The following is a 19861-nucleotide window of genomic DNA, read 5'->3' as shown; positions in this document are numbered from 1 at the left end:
TTGTTACCAGTCTGTCAATATCAATGGGAAAATCTGTTGGGATTCGGTTTGGATTACACTGAATCTGTAGATAAAGATGGAGAGAATTTACATCCTAACAGTTTTTAAGTTTCAGATTGATGAACATAATGAATCTCTCCCATTTATTTCTGTGTTCTATAATTTCCATTGGAAATGTTTGATGTTTTTCAGTGTCTAAGCCTTGGACATGTTTTGTGAAATTTATCTCACTAGTAGTTTATGCTTTTGAGATACATGTGTTAAAATTTATTTTTCCACTGATTAATTGCTAGAATATAGAAATAAAATTGACCTTTATAATTTGAACTTGTATCTAGGTAAGGGCACTTAATAGTTCTAGATGCTTTTCTATGAATTACTGACAATTGTCTCTCTCTATATATATCATATATATATCATATATATATACATCTCCTTCCATTATTTTTACTTCTTTTTTTTCTGGCCTCATTTTACTGGCTAATATCTCCAGCACAACATCACATAAAAGTGGTAGGAATGGTAATTTTTGCCTTGTTCTGAGTCTTTGATGGAAAGCATTCACTTTCGCGAGAAAGTGTCACATTAGCTAGGGGTTTTCTGCAGACGTGCCTTACCAGAACAAAGATGTTCAGTTATATTCTTAAGTTGCTGAGAATTTTTATCACGAATGGGTGTTGAGTTCTTTCTAGTGCTTTTCCCTGTATAGGTAAATGTGTTCCTTTTGCTCCTCTAATTATTCTGTTAATATAGTGAATTATGTCGTTTGATTTTCACATGTAAAACCAAACTTGTGTTCCAGGTACAAACATCCAATCTGACCTACAGTCTTCTATTTTTTTTTTTACACATTACAGGCATTGATTTGATGATATGGGTTAAGGGCTTCTGCATTTATGTCCCTGAGGGAGATAGGTGGGTAGATTTTATTTTCTTGTAATGGGTGCTCAAACTCTTTTGGGTGTTTCAGGCTTGATTTTCTGGGGGAGTGTGAATGAGGCCCAAGGCCAGCTCCTGAGCTTTGTCACTTTAGAACCTTGATATTTTAGCAGCTCTTGATGAGAAGGGCGAGATTGAGGGGCTTACATTCACAACACTTAGATTCAGAACAGCCTGATTGATCAAGGGTGAATTCATAAAATTTACAGGCATGGTGGGTTGCTTCCCAAATCCATTCTACCCCTTCCTTTTGCTGGCGTGAGCTGTGTGGCCACGTGACTGGGGTCCCCTGGGGTCTGGGCCTTCTTTACTTTAAGCCAGATACGCCTGAAGCTCCTTGAAACCCTATTGAAAAGCCTTGGTTCACGAATTGAACCGAATTGAACCCACTGCGGAGTCAAAACATGGAAACACCTGGTCCTTGAAGGCTTTGAAACCCTGATTTTACCAACCTGTCTCGTTTGAGGCAAAGTCCCAAAATATTTAAGCCATTTTTAGCTGAGTTTTCTGAAAAACAAAATAGCATAATCCTTACAAAAATTCTCAAATAGAGAAGTTGGAATCTAGTCACGGTGATTAAGAAAAAATAAAGTTGTTTTACAAATTACCTTTGGAATAGTTCAGAGACGGGAAGAGAAGTGTGTTAATGGGCCTTCTGTTGCAGGCGCTGCGTGAGCCTGCTGGATTCTCCTTTTGCCTTGTAGGCATCTTGCAGCACCCGGCATGGTGATCAAGAGCCTAACCGTCCTGCCAGGCAGGCAAAATCCAAGGGACACTCTGACAAAGTTTTCATCAGGTCCCTTCACATTTTTTCACTCCGTGCTGATCACACTTCTTGTATTCGTCACGGCAAAATCAGTGGCCTCATTTTCCAAAACACCCTTAGGATATGTTATAATTTCTATGGCTTTCGATTGTCTTGCATTGGCTATCGTGTAGCATTTATGCGGGGGCTCAGTAACTACACCTGGAAGGGCTGGGCACCGGCAGGGAGCAGGGAGGGGCGGGCCTTACCAAGACACACTGGGGAGCTTCTGGGGGCAGAGGAAGTGTGAAAGGGTGTCTGCGATTAGCCATTCTCCTCAAGAGACATGGAGAAGTTCGGACAGTGGATTACCGCAGTAGCCTCCTCTCTGGGGTCTCTGCTTTCATCCTTACCCACCTGTGGTCTTTTCACCACGGATCATCGTAAATCAATCAGATTTTGTCACTCTCAATGGCTTCCCACCTCACTGAGAGCAAAAGTAGAATTTCTTACGTTAGACCAAGGTGGCGCATGATCTGACCCATTACTTGCCTGGCCTGGATGCCTATCTCCACCCACCAGGTTCCTTCCACAGTGGCCTCCTTCCTGGTCCTCTAACGCACAGGGCAAGGGCAGACCCCAGGGCCTTTGCACTGACCGGTCCCTTTGCCTGGTGATTCTCATCCCAAATATTTATTTGGCCAACTCCCTCAGTTCTTTTAAGTCTTCGCTCAGATTTCACCCCAGGGAGCCTTTCCTCTCCCAAATTGGCAATTTTATCTTCCTTCATTGTCTTATTTTTTTTTTCCACGGCACTTCTCACATCTTTTTAAAATGTAATTAATTAACCAAGTGTGTTTATGTAAACAAAAATGTAAACTAAAGCATAGTAGGAATGTTTATCTGTTCTTGTTCATAGCTCTGCTCACTCAAAAACTTGAGTCTTCAAGGGGCACCCGGGTGGCTCAGTCTGTTGAGCATCCAACTTCAGCTCCGGTCATGGTCTCACAGTTTGTGGGTGTGAGCCCGGCATCGGGCTCTGTGCTGACAGCTCAGAGCCTGGAGCCTGCTTCGGATTCTGTGTCTCCCTCTCTCTCTCTGCCCCTCCCCTGCTGGTACTCTGTCTCTCTCTCAAAAATAAATAAACATTTAAAAAAAACTGAAAAAAACCCCAAACAACCCTTGAGTCTTCAAAGAATGTTGACGAAATGAATGGAATGACTTGAAATCTTGAATCAGCAGACCCAATTGATGCTGTAGGTTGGATGTGGAGTGACCACTTGAGAGAGCACTTGAAAATATCTTCTCCTTGAACTTTGGATACCAAAATGGTATCCTCATATGCTATCAGCTGTCCATTGAAGTGGTCCTTGCTATGGGGTGTGCACCCACCTAAAACACAGGTCAGGCATAAAGTTTGGAAAATATCTTCTCCTTGAACTTGAACTTCATATAATATTCCATTATATGAAACAAAATATGATGGTTAGTAATTTAGTTAGGGTTTCTTAATCTCGGCGTTATTAACATCGTGGGACAAATAATTCTCTGCCGTGGGGGCTGTTCTGTGCACCACAAGGTAATGGCCTCTGCCTCCTAGACACCTGTTGCAGCCCCCTCTCCCAAGCTGTGACAACCAAAAATGTCTCCAGACATTGTCAGATGTCACCTGGAGGGCAGCACTGTTCCTGGTTGAGAACCACTGATGTAAATAACCTTCATATATTCCTAGCTGAATAAAGGGTTGTATTTTGGATTCAATTCATGTAATTGTATACAAATCGTGGGCATGTCATGTTCACTGTATCAACCCTGCAGAGAGAAGCACTGTTCTAACTGGCAGCAACATGTTACATTTGCAAATGTTTAGATGAAGTTTAGGAAGAAATGGAAGAGGGATGACCCCTTGTTTAAAGGCCCAGAAACTCTCCCTGCCGGAGTGACAGCGAATGTGGAGAAGTCTCTTTCAGAAAAGAGCCTTGGCAAAAATAAAACTAATAAATAACAATGGGCATTCCTTCACGGTTCATGCAGGTGAAACCACACTAAAACCAACACTGCTACATCATTGGGAAAAGGGAATCCTAAAAGGCAGAGGGGCAACATGAAATCTGCATGTGGAGGGAAGACAGCTCCTTATTAATTTATTTTGCTTTAGGATAGTGCATGGCCTGTGTATGAAGAGTTTGGTTACGGGGATAAACAGGAGGCTTACATGTGAATCTCTGATGCCTCCCCTTTTGAAAAAAAAATAAATAAATAACTGATTAAAAGGTCTACTTGTAGAGATACCTCTTTGTCCCTAGCCGGCACCTTCATGGGACGTCTGTCCAGGTAGCAGTCAACGTAAGAGCCCAAAGTTTCTAAGAACTACTTGCCACAAAACAATGCTTCTAATTTAGGGGTTTGGTATGGTTCTAAGCAAATGTCCACGTTAAGAGTTATACGAGTCGCTTAGTAGATATTTATCAGATTGAAGGGATGCAACCTGGGAACTGGGGAAGATGGAAGTATATTTTGCCACCATTCGGGGAGGATGCCATCAAATGATGAGCTTCAAGGCAGTAACGGGAAGCAAGAACCGATGAATACCAGAAAATCTCAGAAGTTCCTTCTTGAAATGTTGGGGGAAATTTGTTTTACACTTTGGAATTAGTAATGCAATACTTTTGTCACATCTGTATCAAAAATATCCATCTATGTGTTATTCAAACAACCCCAGCTGTATTACCTTAGCACCATTTCTCAATGAAACTTTATGGAAATCTAGAAAGCCGCCCAGCACAGCCTCTGAGTTTTACAAAGCCCAGAGTTTGAGCTACCTTAAGCCCCCCAAAACTCTTGGGTGTCAAAGACATGTCACTAAATAGGTCACTAAAGGCACCAAGGAAGCCCAAGAAGGAAAAGCCCCCTAAAGGAAAGTGAAATTTAATTGGGAACCTTCAGACATCTGTCACTCTTTGTGACAAGCGCAAGAAAGGACTGCTCACATTTGTGACGTGCAGGTGGGACAGGACTGACAGCCGAAGAAACCAGAGCTGGGTGCAGGGGAGGGGTTTTGAGCGTGGGGAGGAATGAGGGTGTCCTTTTGAAGATTGGGCTTTTTCATCCCGAATATCATTAAAAAACAAAACAAACAAAAAGCCTGGGGCCAAAATGGTATCCTCATATGCTATCAGCTGTCCATCGAAGCGGCCCTTGCTATGGGGTGTGCACCCACCGAAAACACAGGTCAGGCATAAAGTTTGGAAAAGAGAGGTCGTGCTAAAACAAAAACAAAACACCTGCTAAAAACAAAACACCGTTTCATCTCCCGGCTCCAACCCGTGCCGGGGAGAGCGCGGCCCCGGAGACTCCTGCCTTTAATGAGCTTCCCAATCAGCTCGCGAGGGAAAGGCGCGCTCCCTCCCTCGCCCAGCCTGCGTCCTCGCCCTGCCCGCTCCGCTCATCCCTCCCCTTCTCCATTTGCCTTCCGTTCCCTCCCCGGCAGGGCGCAGCGCAGGCAGAGGCAGGACCGGCTTCCCCGCCCGCCGGTCCCAAACCCCGCCGAGGGAGCCGCAGAGCGGAGGACCCGCCGAAGCGGGGACAGGGAAGCGGGACCCCCGGGGGCGTCACCGTCCGGGAGGGAGGGCGCACGCAGCAGCCGCGCGCGGGCAGCGGCCACCGGCACCGGACCGAGCGCACAGCCTCGCCCCGTTCAACAAAGGCAGCCCGGGCGCGTGCGGCGTTCGCAACTCCAAGTAAGTGGGGAGCCGCGCGGTTCTCCGCGGCGGCCCCGGGCCGCGCGCCTTGACCGTCGCCCACTTGCGCGGGCGCCGGCCGCCGCCGGCGCGGGGAGCGGGGAGAGGCTGCCCGGCGTCTTGGCTGGGGGAGGGGGGGGAGCTGCCTCCAAAACGGATTTGCTCCGGAGGACGCCAGCTGAGGCGCATCCGGGGGGAGCCGGGTCTGGGAGTCCGCGGGCCGTGGGTGAGTGGGAGGAGAGCGGCTTTGGCCGTGGGGTGCGTGCGTCCGGACCGTGTGCCCGCTTCCAGCTGGGGACCGTGCCGGGGCTTCGCGTTCCTGAAACCTGCCTTGGGAGGTGTGTCCGTGGCTGCGAGAGAAGTGAGAGGAAGGGAGGCGCTCGAGCAAGCCGGGCTCGTTTTCCCGGCCTTTCTCCGCTGGCACCTGGGCTTGTCAGCTGCGGGTTCTCCGCTGGCTCTTGTGGGTACGGGCGGGGCTGCTGCTCCCAGCCCGGGGGACCTTTAGAATCTCTCCCCGAGCAGCGACGCTCCTTGTCCTGCCCGCCAGCCCAGGACCGGCCCTAGAAATGGTCAAGTCCAAAGTTTAAAAGGCACACCTTAGACCCGGCTCTCAGTTGAATGCTGACTTTAATAATAACTGCCTTGTTCACAGGCACTTGAACTTGGTGGTTCACTCCTGTAAAGCTAGGGTGTATTTTATTTTACGAAATTTCCCGGATCCTTACTTTTCGAGTTGATGTTTTCTAATTAACGTTTTGAAAGCAAGAAATGGATTCCACTCCTTCCCTCCCCACTTAACATACAAAACGTAAAACTTCTCTCTTGAACACACACACACACACACACCTTTCTCCTCAACGAAACACACACACACACACACACACACACACACACACCTCTATACACATTTTGCTGTTAACTCCTTTCTTTGCTAACAGCTGCTTTGTAAGTTTGGGGATACGCTGGAAGCATAGCGGGGGCAGGGGGTGGGGAGAGGTGGCGGGAGACAGGCGAAGGGACAGTGGGCTGGTTATCAATTTCCCTTTTAGCATCCTTCATCCCGGTAGGCATTTTGCTCTAGCAGCTTGAGAAAGGTGGTGTGTGTGTGCTGGCGTGACTGGCCTGGGAGGAGATTCGGCAACTGTGGAGAAAAGCTTTCCAACTAATAACATCATGAAGCAACGTCTTGATCCCAGGCCAGCGTGAAGTTGATTCAACGGCAGAACCCGCTTAGCCTAATTGATAGGTGGAGATATTACGAGGTATGGGTAGGGAAACAAAAGAAGGGTCTCCCAACACAGAAAATAAAGCACGTATTTTCCATCGCCCTTGTGTATGTTTGTAAGTAAACTATACACTTTAAAGCCCAAAGCCTTAAAAAACACTTGCAGTCCGGTGAAGTTCAAAGGAAATAAGAGGGGATGTCCGCTCTTTCCCCCTTTTTGTGATATAAGCTACCTTAGAACGGCAATGCTCGTACTCCCTGGTTGAAACTAGAGGATGAGATTTTTTTTTTCTTATTTTATCTTAAAAACCACCCTTTTATTTTAACATCTTACTAAATATTTTAATAGCCACCGTGATTCTGTGCTATAAGCAACTTCCGCGCTGTGAGTTCTCTAACTGTACCTTACATCTTCGGAAGGCCAGCTTTCTTCCCCTACTGTTTCCGCACCGCCTTTAGGACCGTTTTCATGTCATCAGTGAAATCTATGAGGAACACCCTCCCCCGAAGCCGTAGGGGGCCATAAGGTGCTCTGTTTCAGCTGGTCACTTGTGGAGACAAGTGCCTTGCATTTATGAAGCCAGAGCTGTGTTAATGCCCAGTCAACATCCCGTTACGGTGTAACTCATATTACCTGACATTTAAATGAGGTATTATAGTGAATGAGCGTGATTTAACAGTATTGTAGAGTATAACATCTGTATCACGTAATAATACATGGTTCTGTGGGTCCCTAGACCTCTTTCCATGATATTTGCAGTAATAAATTTACAAATTTATTGACAGCTTCCACATACCTTATTTGGTCTTTGCATACAGCAATATGTAGCAGGATACTTTTTTTTTTTTTTTTTTTGGAGCGCACAAGTAGGGGAGAGGCAGAGAGGGCACAGAGGATCGGATGGGGGCTCTGTGCAGACAGGCTGACAGCAGTGAGCCCCCTGTGGGGCTCGAACTCAGGAACCGTGAGATCATGACCTGAGCTGAAGTCTGAGGCACAAGGGCAACCAAATGAACCCCCCAGGTGCCCCCATACTTTTCTTTTTTTTAAATGCATTTTTTTCTCACTCTAGTAAAGCCAATGGCTTTGTTTAAATTTTCATGAAACTTGATCATTGGAAATAACCTGAGAGAAATAAGGTCCCCAAATAGTGTAATCGCTCTCATCGTGAAGATCCGTCTTAGAAATGAAATAGTTTAAGTTTAAATGTTTTTCTTTTCCTTTGAAGATACTCTTGCTCTCTCATTTAAGTGACTTCTCACATGGATTCTGATCCCATTTCTGTTTGACATGTGGTTTTTTTTTTTTTTTTTTTTTTCTGTTACTCTTGAAAATTTTCTCAGGAGACTGAGTTTATTGACCTGATCACCATGGCATGTGTGGTAAGCTAATGGCTGATTGAGGTCCAGAAGTCAGAATTCAGGTTCTCCAAACGCTCATGCATTTAATACGGTGGCCTAGGGATAAGGGGAGATGTCCTTGACTTCTCTCCTGAAGGTATTGTCCAAATTGAGAGCACCCAAGGGACCAGAGAGCAAGCTTGGTCTACACCTGAGCACAGCTCATAGCTTTTTCTGGAGCCTCGGCAGAGTCCAGGCTCCCCAATGATGCTGTTCCATTGCTGGAAGGCTGAATGGGGCTTCTCTAAAAAGTTAAGGAATATTTTCTCCTTTGACTACACTTCTAATGAATCATCAGAAGAATTTTTGTCTTCTCTTGGCACAAGGCCATGCCATTGCCCTGAGGTAAAATAATATGCAGATACGGATCGTCTCTTTGGGAGCTTTGCCGGCTTTTTTCTCTCCGGAGTCAACTAGCCTGAGCAGAATTTGGACCACAGCCTTACTTTGGAAAGTTGTTTTTCATTCTTGATGTTCATGGCCAATTCAAGTTTCCATCCTTCGAGCCATTTTTCCATGCACCTCGTGCCGTTCTTGTATGTGGCATAGTTTTTGCAGTGTCATACGATCTTTCTAGAATGTCAAATATAACAAGCCTTTTGTTTCAGTTTTAGTATTTGGTTAAAAAAAAAGTTAAAATTCCTGTGGTTTAAAAGAGTAGCTATAATGTAACATTATCAGAGGGCATTATATATATTTATGGTAACATGTGGATTTGATTATGTAGCTCACATTCACCACAGATCCCATTCTTTTTTTTTTTTTTTTTTTCTTTCTTTTTATGAGAGAGAGAGAGCATGAGTGAGGGAGGGCAGAGAGAGGGAGACAGAGGATCCAGTGGAGAAGTGGGCTCCACGCTAACAGCAGAGTCCAATGTGGGGCTTGAACTCACCAACATGAGACCTGAGCTGAAGTGGTCAGACGCTTAACCTACTGAGCCACGCAGGCACCCCCACGAGTCCCATTCTTAAGGGTAGGCAAGGAATACAGGGAAGAGTTCATGCCTGAGATATTTTGAGAAATAAAATGTGATTTCTTCTACTGGGATTTATTAGCCATTTCTTCACGGTGGGTTTAGGTAAAGTGACATCTCAAAAAAAAAAAAAAAAAAAGCCCCCTTATTTGTTTTTCCTAAAAACAAAATTCTTAAATTCTAAAACTTAATACTTAATAAAAAAAATTGTATATTAATTTAAAAAAAAGTGAGTCCTATAACTGACACTGTGCTCTCAATTCTAAGAACTGTGTTTACCACAAACCGAAATGTTACTTCGGAGACAAACAGAATGTTGTATTCCTAACCTGTTGCTTCCACTGCTTCCAACTTTAGCCCTTCCCCTTCCCGCCCCACTCTGGCTCTCACTTCTCCTTTTCTCCTTTTCTCCTTTTCATTGATCCTGTTGTCCTCCTTCCCATGCAACAAGCCCCACGATGTCTTGCTCAGTTCCTTGGCCGTGTCTGCGGTGGCATATACCCATTCATGTACCTGTGGATCAGGAAGGGTGGCCCGTATCTCGGGATGCATGGAAAAGCTGGGCGTCGCTGGAGGAAATTTTTACGTTTTTCTGATCTGATTCCCTCAACATTGTTCTCGGGGCCAGTGTGCTCTCTGGGCACTTCTGGGCGCTTTCCGTTTTGACTAAGACCCTGGCTGGGATCCGCGTGTGCTTCCGTCACTGCTCACTAGCAGAGGTGTTGGCTTCATTCTCCTCTCGGCTTCTCCACTTCTGTGGAGCGAGGATTCCTCGATTCCTCGCCTCCCTCCGCCCGGGTCCTGCCTCAACAATGCAGTGTTGACTCGCTCCTCTGGCGAGTCAATTTAACTGTAATAAACAACGTTTTTATATACAGGCTACATGCCTAATACCGTGCTAGACAACGTAAAATAAACATCACGCAGAGGTTCTTTTTTTTTTTCTTTATTTTTTTATGTTTATTTTTTGAGAGGGAGAGCATGAGCAGGGAGGGGCAGAAAGAGAGGGGGACAGAGGATCTGAAGCAGGTTTTGCATTAGCAGACTGACCGCGGTAACCCCAATGTGGGGCAGGAACCCACAAACCGAACCTGAGATCGTGACCTGAGCTGAAGCCAGAGGCTATACTGGCTGAGTCACCCAGGCGGCCCTCCAGAGTTGCTTTTCTTTAGGGCTTACAGTTTTACAATTCCAAACACTTTGTGTATGGAAATGATGGTAATTGATGAAATCCTGTATTACAAATTCGCTTAAAAGAGATGTCAAACAGTGAAAATCCATTATGCGCCCCCCCGCCACCCCCCAACTCCACATCTCTGAGAAAAAGGCTTTACACGTCACAGGTCATTTCATCCAACAAATGGCTTTTTACATTTCTTGCTTTTCCTTAGCGTTGCAGCAACATTGCTTACCCACACTGCCTCCTTATGATTCTCTTTTACAGAAACCTCCTTGGCATATTACCTTAATTTTTTCCCCAACTTCCTTGGCCACTCCTCTCAGGTTTGGTTTTGTGTTGTTTACTTCTTTGTCCCTCAACTTCCAAATGTGGACATTCTTTTGGAAATATTCAGGTTCCTCCCAACCCACCACCCCCCCTTCCTCCAAATGCTTCAGTATTGATCATGACCCTTTGAGTTTCTCTTCCAATTTTCATGAGAAAACTCAAATCTCTCCATTCTCTATTGAGTTTTGGTGTCATGTTTTTAAAAAAATTTTTTTTTAAATGAACACTGAAGGGGATGCTTTGAGCACAACCCTACTTGGGGAAAGAGATTGAAGTAAAGGACTTATTTTATTCTTAACACTAACAGACTTCCATAGATATTGACGGTCCTATTATATGTCAGGGTTATATAGTTATGTAAGCTTCAAACAGCTTATGGGCTACTCAGTGTATGTGTTAATATCCTTAGAATTAGTATACAACACAAGTTAGAGTAAGATATGTACCACAAATTACTACAACGCAAGTTAGAGTAACATATGGACATACAAAATTTTTGTCCTAGACAGTTCCAGCAACAAAGTGATTTAAAAAACAAAAAGAAAACCCATTTTCTTGAGAAAGAGGGAAGTGTAACTCGTAAAAGGCTAAATGGAGAAGGTGATAATATTTATTTCGAAAGCATCGCTGTGTTTTGGTTACTTTAATGTCATTTATCCTGGAAGAGAAATTGAACTCCCGATTCCTTTGTGTTTTCATTTCACATTTGCCACATAATAAATAGAGAAGAAAGGAAGTGACTGAAAGTGACATCTTAGAATTCAGTCTGAGTTATTTAGAATGAATATACTGTTAGAGATTTGACACATCACCCTAGATATTCTCCTTAGGAAAACTTATACCAGACATGAGATGACGGTCCTTCGGTGGAAATATAGACATGGAGGAAAAGAGAGCAAATCCTCTAACTGGGGCTGTGGAATTTTGAGTTTGGACGTCAAAGGCGCCCAGGGAAGGTTTCGAAGGCAAATCTGCCCTCTAGGTGGAGCTCTGCTTTTCCCCTGCTCTATCTTCCACTTCTTCATCACCCCTTCCAGTTACTTGCCTTTCGCAGCAGGGTTGGCCCTGAAAGAGCTCTTCCTTTCTCTATCATAATTACTCACCGTTACCACCAGCGCCACCCCATCCACACCACGCACCCTTGAAGGCCGGGACTCTCGTTCATCTCCAGAACCCTACAGTATCTAGCACAGGACCTTGAAAATGACCAATACCGTCTGGCAAAGGAGTGAGGCAATGAACAAATGACTCTGAATACCATTCTCTGTGCCTCTCCTGCCCTGGTCACCTTGACGATCTGTCCTCTATGTGCGATCCCTCTAAACATCACCTGGTAGCAATTTCCTATTTAAAGCCGAGCACCTGCATTCTCAGCCCCAAACTGCTACAAGAAGCCTCTGCATCTCTCATTTCTTTACCTCCTTCATTCTAAAAGTCAAATAAGCCTTCTAGCTCTCTGGAGTGTCTTCCTAATCCTACTTCTCCTCGTCCACTTTATGCCCAAACCTCGCATGGTATCTGACTCAGAGCTACCTCTGTAACAGAGATGTCTGGCTTACCTCTTCTTTAACCATAGAATTCAAAGCTACAAGACTGATCACTTGAAGTATTATTTTCATCAGAACTTCGACGTGGCCTTAAAACATTTGCTATTCAGAACTTTATACTTTTATTTTTGCATATGTTTGTAACAATTCTACTTAGGCTGAGCAGTTTTTTTTTTTTTTAAATTGATATAGTTAAGCTTTGAGAGGTCCAGGTGACCCCCATTAAATGCCATACAAGTATTAAAAACCAAAGTCTTAAAATTCCCAGTTTGGGCATTTTTTTTTCTTCTCTAGAATATAATGCCATTTCTTCCTTTGGCTGATCAGTTTTATGTCCCAGGCCCCTCTGATATCAAACCCAAACTCCCATGTAGGTACAGTAAGGGGCCCAGTAACCTAGGGTAGTGGTTCCCTGTCTTTAATGTTTATCAGAATAACTAGAGTCATGTATTAGCGCCCAGATGCCTGGGGCCCATCCCCATGGATTCTGACTTGAGAGGTAGAATCCAGGAACCTGAGCATGTGACAGGTTGTCTGGATGCAGGTGATGCATTAGAAACGTGAGCCCTAACACTCCGGTATTTGAGCTCTAGGGTCTAGAAAATGAAGGTAGAAACCACAGTGACGCTTATTACTAGCTATGTGATCATCAGCAAATACGATGGATTTTCTTTAATTGTCTTATCTCTCCTTTTAATGTGAGCACTAATGCTTACCTTGCAAGACTGATATGAGTATTAATCTAGAAAATGAGTGTGACGGACCGAACCCAGAGTCTGACGGCTAGGGAGAGTTTGATGAGGATGGTGAAGGGGTTCATTATGGTGATGGAGTACCAATGACCCTGCCCTCCCCCACTGCTTTTATTTCTCGTGCCCAGCAGGGTTCTCAAACATACAGACAGAGACCTGGGTGAGACCCTCTCCTTCTTGAAATGTTTCTCCTGTCCACGCTCCCTGATCATTCTCTGTAAATGCAGCTACCAAACCTCTTTCCTCTGAGAAGCAACACGCAGACCATGTGGCCATGCTTAAGGCCTGGAGTCTCCAGATCAGACCGTTGACCTTGACCTTTCTTGTAGTGTCTAGGAGAACACTGTGCATACAGCCCCCATCCAGGTGTGGCCACCCCATTGCTGACGCTGGTGGTGGTGCCCATCAGCACGTCCTTTTTGAATCCTCCTGCCACCAAGGAGACATCAGCTCAGAGGAAGGAGTCAAGGTTAAGATGCAGAAGCCCACATCATTTCACTGCAGTTTTGCTTGTTGTTGGGTATAGGATGGTGCATATGTCCCCGGATCTCCTAGAACCTCAGGATTTCTTTTAGCTGTCAGATAGCAGATAGCAGGTGACGACATTACCTGCTTTGCCGACCTCACAGGTTGGGGACACAGGTAAATTGTGACGTTGCAACGTTTATACACTGTAAACTGTGACGCTAAATATGAGCTATTAGTGATAAGATCAGTGGAGCCAGTTCTGTACTTCTCTTTTGCCAATTCTGCTGCTTGTCATTGTCGTTTGCTGAGGACACCTAGACACTGCTTAAGGTACCCGAAGGTAAGTGTGACCCGATGGAGTGAGTGGGAGGAGAGATGTGCGAAGGGTGTGAAAAAAAGAAAATGAGTCCTATTAAAAGAAAAAAAAAAAGACAAGAAGACAATCCTAAGAAAGTCTAACCTAAAATGGTTTTGCATTCTTATGCTAAATGTTCTAGTTGTTCCTAAACGTCGTAAAGGAGACATACTGGCTTTTTCAGTTATTTTCCCTAAACTTCGGTCTTTGCAGTTGACTAGCAACACCGTGTTTACATGGTACCAGGTGCTTCTCATGCTGAACGTGCATTTCAGTCACCTGGAGATCTTGCAAAAATGCAGATTCGGATGTGGTAGGCTTCTCGGAGACTCTTAGAGCCCGCCCTTCTCAGGAGCTCCCCAGCCATAGAGGTGCCGCTGGGCTGGGGACCTCACTTGGAGTGGCCAGCCATCAGAGTCAAGTTCAACAAACTTGGGACGGATCAGAACTCCCCAGTCATGACATCCAGAGCTTAATACAAACGTTGAGGGTCATTGGCCATAACCCTTCTTGCTACGTGCACACCTTTCGCTCGTGCCCATGCTTCATGTCCAAATATGTACCTTGTGGTTGTTTATGAAAGAAACTTGCAATCACCATCTGAATTACTCGAGGGAAAGGCCTGTTGGATTCAGAGGCCCCCTGCCAGGTGCATACTAGGGCCTCATTCCCAGTGCTTTCCCTGGAGAAGGGAGAATTGATCCAACTGCTGCCTTCTCAGTTTGCCTGAAAAAGCTAGTGAGAAGTGTTTAGGAAACTTCGTTCTTAATATGAAAAGGATATAATGTAATTTGCCTTCTTTGTGCTAGAATATTCTCTGCCTTAGGTTTCGAACATGTATCATTGTCTTTGACCATCCCTTCCCTGCTGGAATGGAAGTTGAGCAGGTGCCAGCCATTCGTGTGACTTCCAAGAAGAACCTGGGCTGCCCAGAGAAGGAGCCAGAGACTTTTGCCTCAGAGCCCAGGTTTAATCACTGAGGATGTTCATATGTCGGTTAACATTCTTAGGCAACAGAAACTCTTCACTCAAGCTAAAAACACACGGAGGCCATACAAAATTTTGAAACGGTGTTTTTGTACTGGCCTCCCTTATTTGCTGATAATACAACATTTTGTAAACCTCGCCCTGAGACGATCGCTCCCAGTAGCAGAAAATCATCCCCCAGGTTTTGATACGTAGGGGTCTTCGTTTCTGATTGTCAGAACATCGGAGGGGCTCCAGTGGGCATCTGCCGGCTGGTCCTAGGGGGTGTCCCTGGTAAGCCAGAGTAGGATCTTTGGCTTAAAAGAAATACCCAGCCGCTTTGGAGAATAGTATGCGAGGATCCATTCTGTCCTTCAAAAAATATGTTCCACAAAAAAAAGAAAAAAGTTGCCTTGGGTGTGGGATACATTTCTTTAGGTATGGTCCAAGGGGTGTAACTGAGGAAGCCCGAAGCTGCTCTAGGAGGGAAAGCAGGCAGTTTATTAGACAATGTTAACAGGGTTAGGTCCTTTAACTTGAAAACAAAAGACCTTCTTCCTATCCTCTTACTTACAATGTACATTCAACTATTAAATTCAGTGCCTTTGGCAATATTCAGAATCTCAAATACAGCTCAATACATGTCAGATGTGTGAAAAGGTTGATTAATTTTAATTCTGTGGAAAAAAAGTGAAAAGCGTTTTTCAATATTATATTTGTTATTAGAAAAACAGAAATATTTACCTGAAAAAACATCATTTTTTCTCATTCTAGAAAAATGTGTTCATGGTATAAGACAATCACATTTTTAAAAATTATTAAAAAACTCCTAGCCTTGCTCAAAATAGATGCTATTAACAGTCTGATATACATGTACAGTTTTACTGAAGTAACTTTAAAATTAGTTGTATGAATAATTGTATATCCTGCTTTTAAATCAACATAATGCACGTTACATATTGTTAAAATTTTTTTTAATATTTATTCATTTTTGAGAGAGAGAGAACACAAGCGTGGAGGGGCAGAGAGAGAGAGGGAAACACAGAATCTGAGGCAGGCTTCAGGCTCCCGAGCTGTCAGCACAGAGCCCAAGGTGGGGCTCAAACCCACGAACTATGAGATCATGCCCTGAGCGGAAGTCAGATCTGCTCAACCAACTGAGCCACCCAGGTGCCCCTTGACCTACATCTTTGATAGCTTTACGCGCATTACTGTGCATTTGTTTTTACTAAATGGGCCCATTAAGATGGAAATTCAATTTATTTGTCTTGACCTGGATAAATATGAATCCTGAAAAAAAAAAAAAAAAGCTTAGTACCAACTAGCATTTAAATTTAAAGAAATGTAAACAAAATAATAAAAGCTGAGTAAATTACTATTACAGACTCTCATAAAAAAGTTGGAAGTAGAAAATTGAAAACAAACAAACATAATCCCTTGAAGCAAACAAAAAAATCTTTGTTCCAGCAAAGGATGTGCCGTTTAGCCTGGAACAAGTAATCCTGTGGAACTTACTGCGTGCCAGTGAAAGGTCAAGCTGAGTAAACAGTATCTTCCAGTCTTACCCTTGAGGACCCTTCCAGATCCATATCCTGGGGAAGGGGGCGGGGGCAAAAGTCTCCGCAGGGACACCACAGCTGCCTGATCCCACCTGGGTCCACTCTAACCCCTTGAGCAGCTCCCAGGAAGCTGGGGGACCTTCTGGGCTGTTCTGGGGCTGAGGCTGGGCCTAAGGCACCGCAGGTGGGCAACATGGCAGGCGTAAACCTTTTGATGCCTATGGCTCTTTGATGCACTGGCACCCAATGGGGAGTTGTTTATTTGCCCTGTTGTCATTGGGAACGACTGATGCACAAATTGACTCTAGTTTCAAGCGAGTCTGATCAAATTTGGGTGTGACAACCGCATTCCCGATTGTAGAGGACGCGCGGTAGTTAAGTGCTTTGATTGTCTTTGCTGGTATTGGGCTTCCCAGCAACTTGAGTCTGAAATGATTTTTTAGCCTTTTTTAAATAGCGGCTTTAGTTCTGACAGCTCCGGATCACAGAGCTTGCCCTCCGATACGTGATATCTGGGGATTTGAAGATGTACTTCAAGGCTGTCGTAAATGAATTTGGTTTGGGGAAAGAGATCAAAAGCAATTCGGCAGGAGTAAGTGGGGAGAGGTGGATTTCTGACCAATTTCTCTCAAAATAGATCCACATTTCCTAAAAGCAGTCTAACTCTGGGTTTCTAACGTCTCACCCCGGGGATGTTCTCTTGGAAGAGGTTAACATGAGAGCGGTTAACTTCAAAGGCAGCAGAACCAACAGACAAAAGAAATGGAAGTGGACTGGATCAGAAACTTTAGGGAAAATGTCCAAAACCTGATGGTCGGAAGTCCTGGACTTGCGGAGAGGAACTTCAGGCTTCCCAAAAAATTCTAGTAGATACATTTGAAGTTTCCTCCACTGTGGAGGAACCACAGATGGGAGGGTCCCATCTGGCTCTGGTGGAGTTTGTTGGGTTTCTCTGGGCTGGATTTGTTTGCTTTCCCAGTCCCCTGGGTTCTAGGTGCCTCTTGGTATAATAATGCCATGAAGTCAGTCCAGCTCTGACTGTGGAGCAACCCTGCCCCCTCCTCGTTCTCCTCCGAGAAGCTTTCGAAGAAAAAAACAGTAGCAGCTCTTCCAGTGAAGAGTTCTTACCGCAGATGGAACCTGAACAATCCTGGGTGCAGGACCGCGAGGTAGACCATTCGGTCGCTGGAACCAACGCCTGCCTAAAGTTGCACATCTCTAACCCACCGTTTCCATCCATTTCTCCTCCCCGCTCAGGGGGGTTCATGAAAGGGGATCAAGGAGGAGACAGAGAAGCTCGCTTCCACGGGCTGGAGCACAGCAGGATCCGGGCCCAGGGCTTAGCCGTACACATGCCAGTGAGCTGCCTGGATTAGTTTTCTCCCTTGCCTTCCATTCACCAGCTAGAATGTGTGATGTTAAGTATCTTGTTTGAATCAGAAAAAAATTCAGGCTTGGCCCTTCCTATTAAAAAGTCCAATTTTATTTCGAAGGACAGATTATCATCCCCCTGGCTTCTTCCCACCTACATTGACATCGTCCTTACCTGATTACCAAGGCCATATCAAGGTGTAGCTAGGTTTACTATCATCCATTAGGATGTGAGCAGCATTTGAAAACAAGTACAGAGTAGGGCAAAGGTGGGACTGCTCTTCTTAGGGCAATTTCAGTGTATCTTTGGCGAGGAAGATCAGCCTGAGTATTAGAGGCTGTTTTTCTCAAAAGGGAATGAATTTCATTGCTCATCATCTAGCGTGATAGGGGATCCCCTGCCTCTGTTCTCGGTGTGGTGTAAGCAAAGTCACACTCTGTTCCTTGAGAGTGTTCAATATTTCTGTCTGTTATGACTCCTAGTGCTGCAGTGAGCTTGGGGTGTCCTTTAGGCTTGCAGAGAGGCCAGGAAGCCCTGAACGGGAAGAGGTGACCAGTGTGGCAGTGAGTTGCAGACTAACCAGGAAGGCTTTAAGGAACCTCTAACAACACTCTACCAGCAAGTGGAAATGGAGAAACCATGAGACACTGGCTTATCCGGTAAGTTTGACTCTTTCTAACATAAAGATGACCAAATGCCCAATGAGGAGCACCATGTGAATTGAGGGATATCTGAGGAACATACTAGAAAGAATAAGACCTACAGATGTTGACTGGGGTTTGCTGAGGCACGTCTGCAGATCTTCCGATTTGTTCCACAAGAGAGCATCCAGCTGACGACGTTTCTCTTTGTAGCTCCGCGTATGAAGATGCTTCGGTCGTTCAGTCATTTTGGATCATTGGTCCCTTGTATTGAAAGGAACTCGTTGTAGTCTGAGCATCTGTGGTCATGTGTTAGGTCACTGAATCTCCTTGTTCTGGACTCTACTGCTACCTAGCAGTATCTAGTTCTTTATCAGTGCCAAAATAGCAACTGGCACAGAGCAGGTACTCAGTTCACACTTGTTGCCTAGAATTAAGGTAACAGTTTACCTAGTTTCTGCTCTCCCCATCCCTACTACTCTCCCTCCACCAACCCTGGCAAGATTTAATATTACTTGGCTGCCCTGCCCAAAAATTGTGACATGAGCGATTGTTTGGTTCAGCGTCTCCAGCTTTTCTTTTCTGCTCTATCCTTCATAGTCAGGATTATTTCCGTTATCAATGTTCAGGCACCCAGCGGCCTGCCTTCTGCTCTTATATGAAGACATCTTGTATCCGGGCTTCATGCTGGCCATTGGCATTCCTAGCTTCCCTTGATGTGCTCTAGGGGCGCATGGCAATCAGTCAAGTTCAGGACCTGCCAGCACCTCTGAGGTGCTATTTCTAGGAACTTCCAGGGCCAGACTTTGTCCCTTGACACCAGCTACTTCTAGAAGCTGCAGACCTTGTTTGCTCTTTGTGCCTTATTTCCTCCCGTGCTTCCTTTCCGAGCACGATCCACCGACTGGAATAACAATGTCTAATGTTTGTTGGGTGCTTTCTGCGTGATGGACATGGTGCTAGAACTCTACATTCAGTTCCAGACACAAGGCTCCCAACAATCCTGCGGGAGAAAGACCATTTTCCTTCTTAGTTTCAAAACGAGGAACCGGAGTCTCACAGTGGTTAAGTGACTTGCTAAAGGTCACAAGCTGGCGAAAGGGAGGACTGATATCGGAGTCCAGATGTTTCCAACTACAAAGCTCTTCAACACCGTGACGTTCTACCTCTTTCCGTCTGTCCTGTGACCAGGGGCCAGTGAGTATCTGAAGAGGTTTTGGTGCGATACTCCCTCTTTCCCCTAGCCGGGGCCCAGAAATGGGCCCGTCCTGTGTAATTTATTTCAACCTCACTACAACCGGGAGCGTACCCTCTCTTGGACAAAGAATTCTGTCATTAGGCTAGACCGCTTTGCGTATGAGAGCGTTTTGGTTCATTCTCCATTGTTTTCACAAGCATCACTTTGCCTGGTTTGGTGGCTTCCCTGGCCCGCGCTGAGGAAGGGGACAGGGTGATCGCGGGCAGGAGGGTGTCTGGGGGATGCTCCGTCTGTCCCTGTGGCGTGCTGTCACCTGACTAAATCATTTGTTCGACTGCCGCGTTCCGGCCCCGGGGGAGGCCACAATGCCGGGTTTGTTTGTGTTCGAGAGCCTCTGGCTTGGATTAGCAGCTAGCTTCAATGCAGCTGAACATACAATAGGGACCAGAGGATGGGGGAAAAAAAAAAAAATC

General features: G+C 45.2%; 1 protein-coding gene across 2 annotated transcripts in view; it reads left to right on the top strand.

Moving 5' to 3' along the window:
- Positions 1 to 5137: 5137 nt before the first annotated feature.
- PTN (pleiotrophin) overlaps positions 5138 to 19861 on the top strand; it is a 100385-nt gene continuing 85661 nt past the window's right edge. Inside the window, exon 1 of one of the 2 annotated variants that reach the window (XM_049641920.1) lies at positions 5138 to 5424. The gene's annotated coding sequence lies outside the window, so the exon portion shown is untranslated. The remainder of the gene's footprint in view (positions 5425 to 19861) is intronic. The other variant, XM_049641919.1, reaches the window with a different exon arrangement.

The sequence above is a fragment of the Panthera uncia genome, chromosome A2 (assembly GCF_023721935.1).
Source record: "Panthera uncia isolate 11264 chromosome A2, Puncia_PCG_1.0, whole genome shotgun sequence".
Taxonomy (NCBI): Eukaryota; Metazoa; Chordata; class Mammalia; order Carnivora; family Felidae; genus Panthera; species Panthera uncia.
The sequence above is the reverse complement of the archived record's forward strand: the minus strand, read 5'-3'. Positions and strand labels throughout refer to the sequence as shown.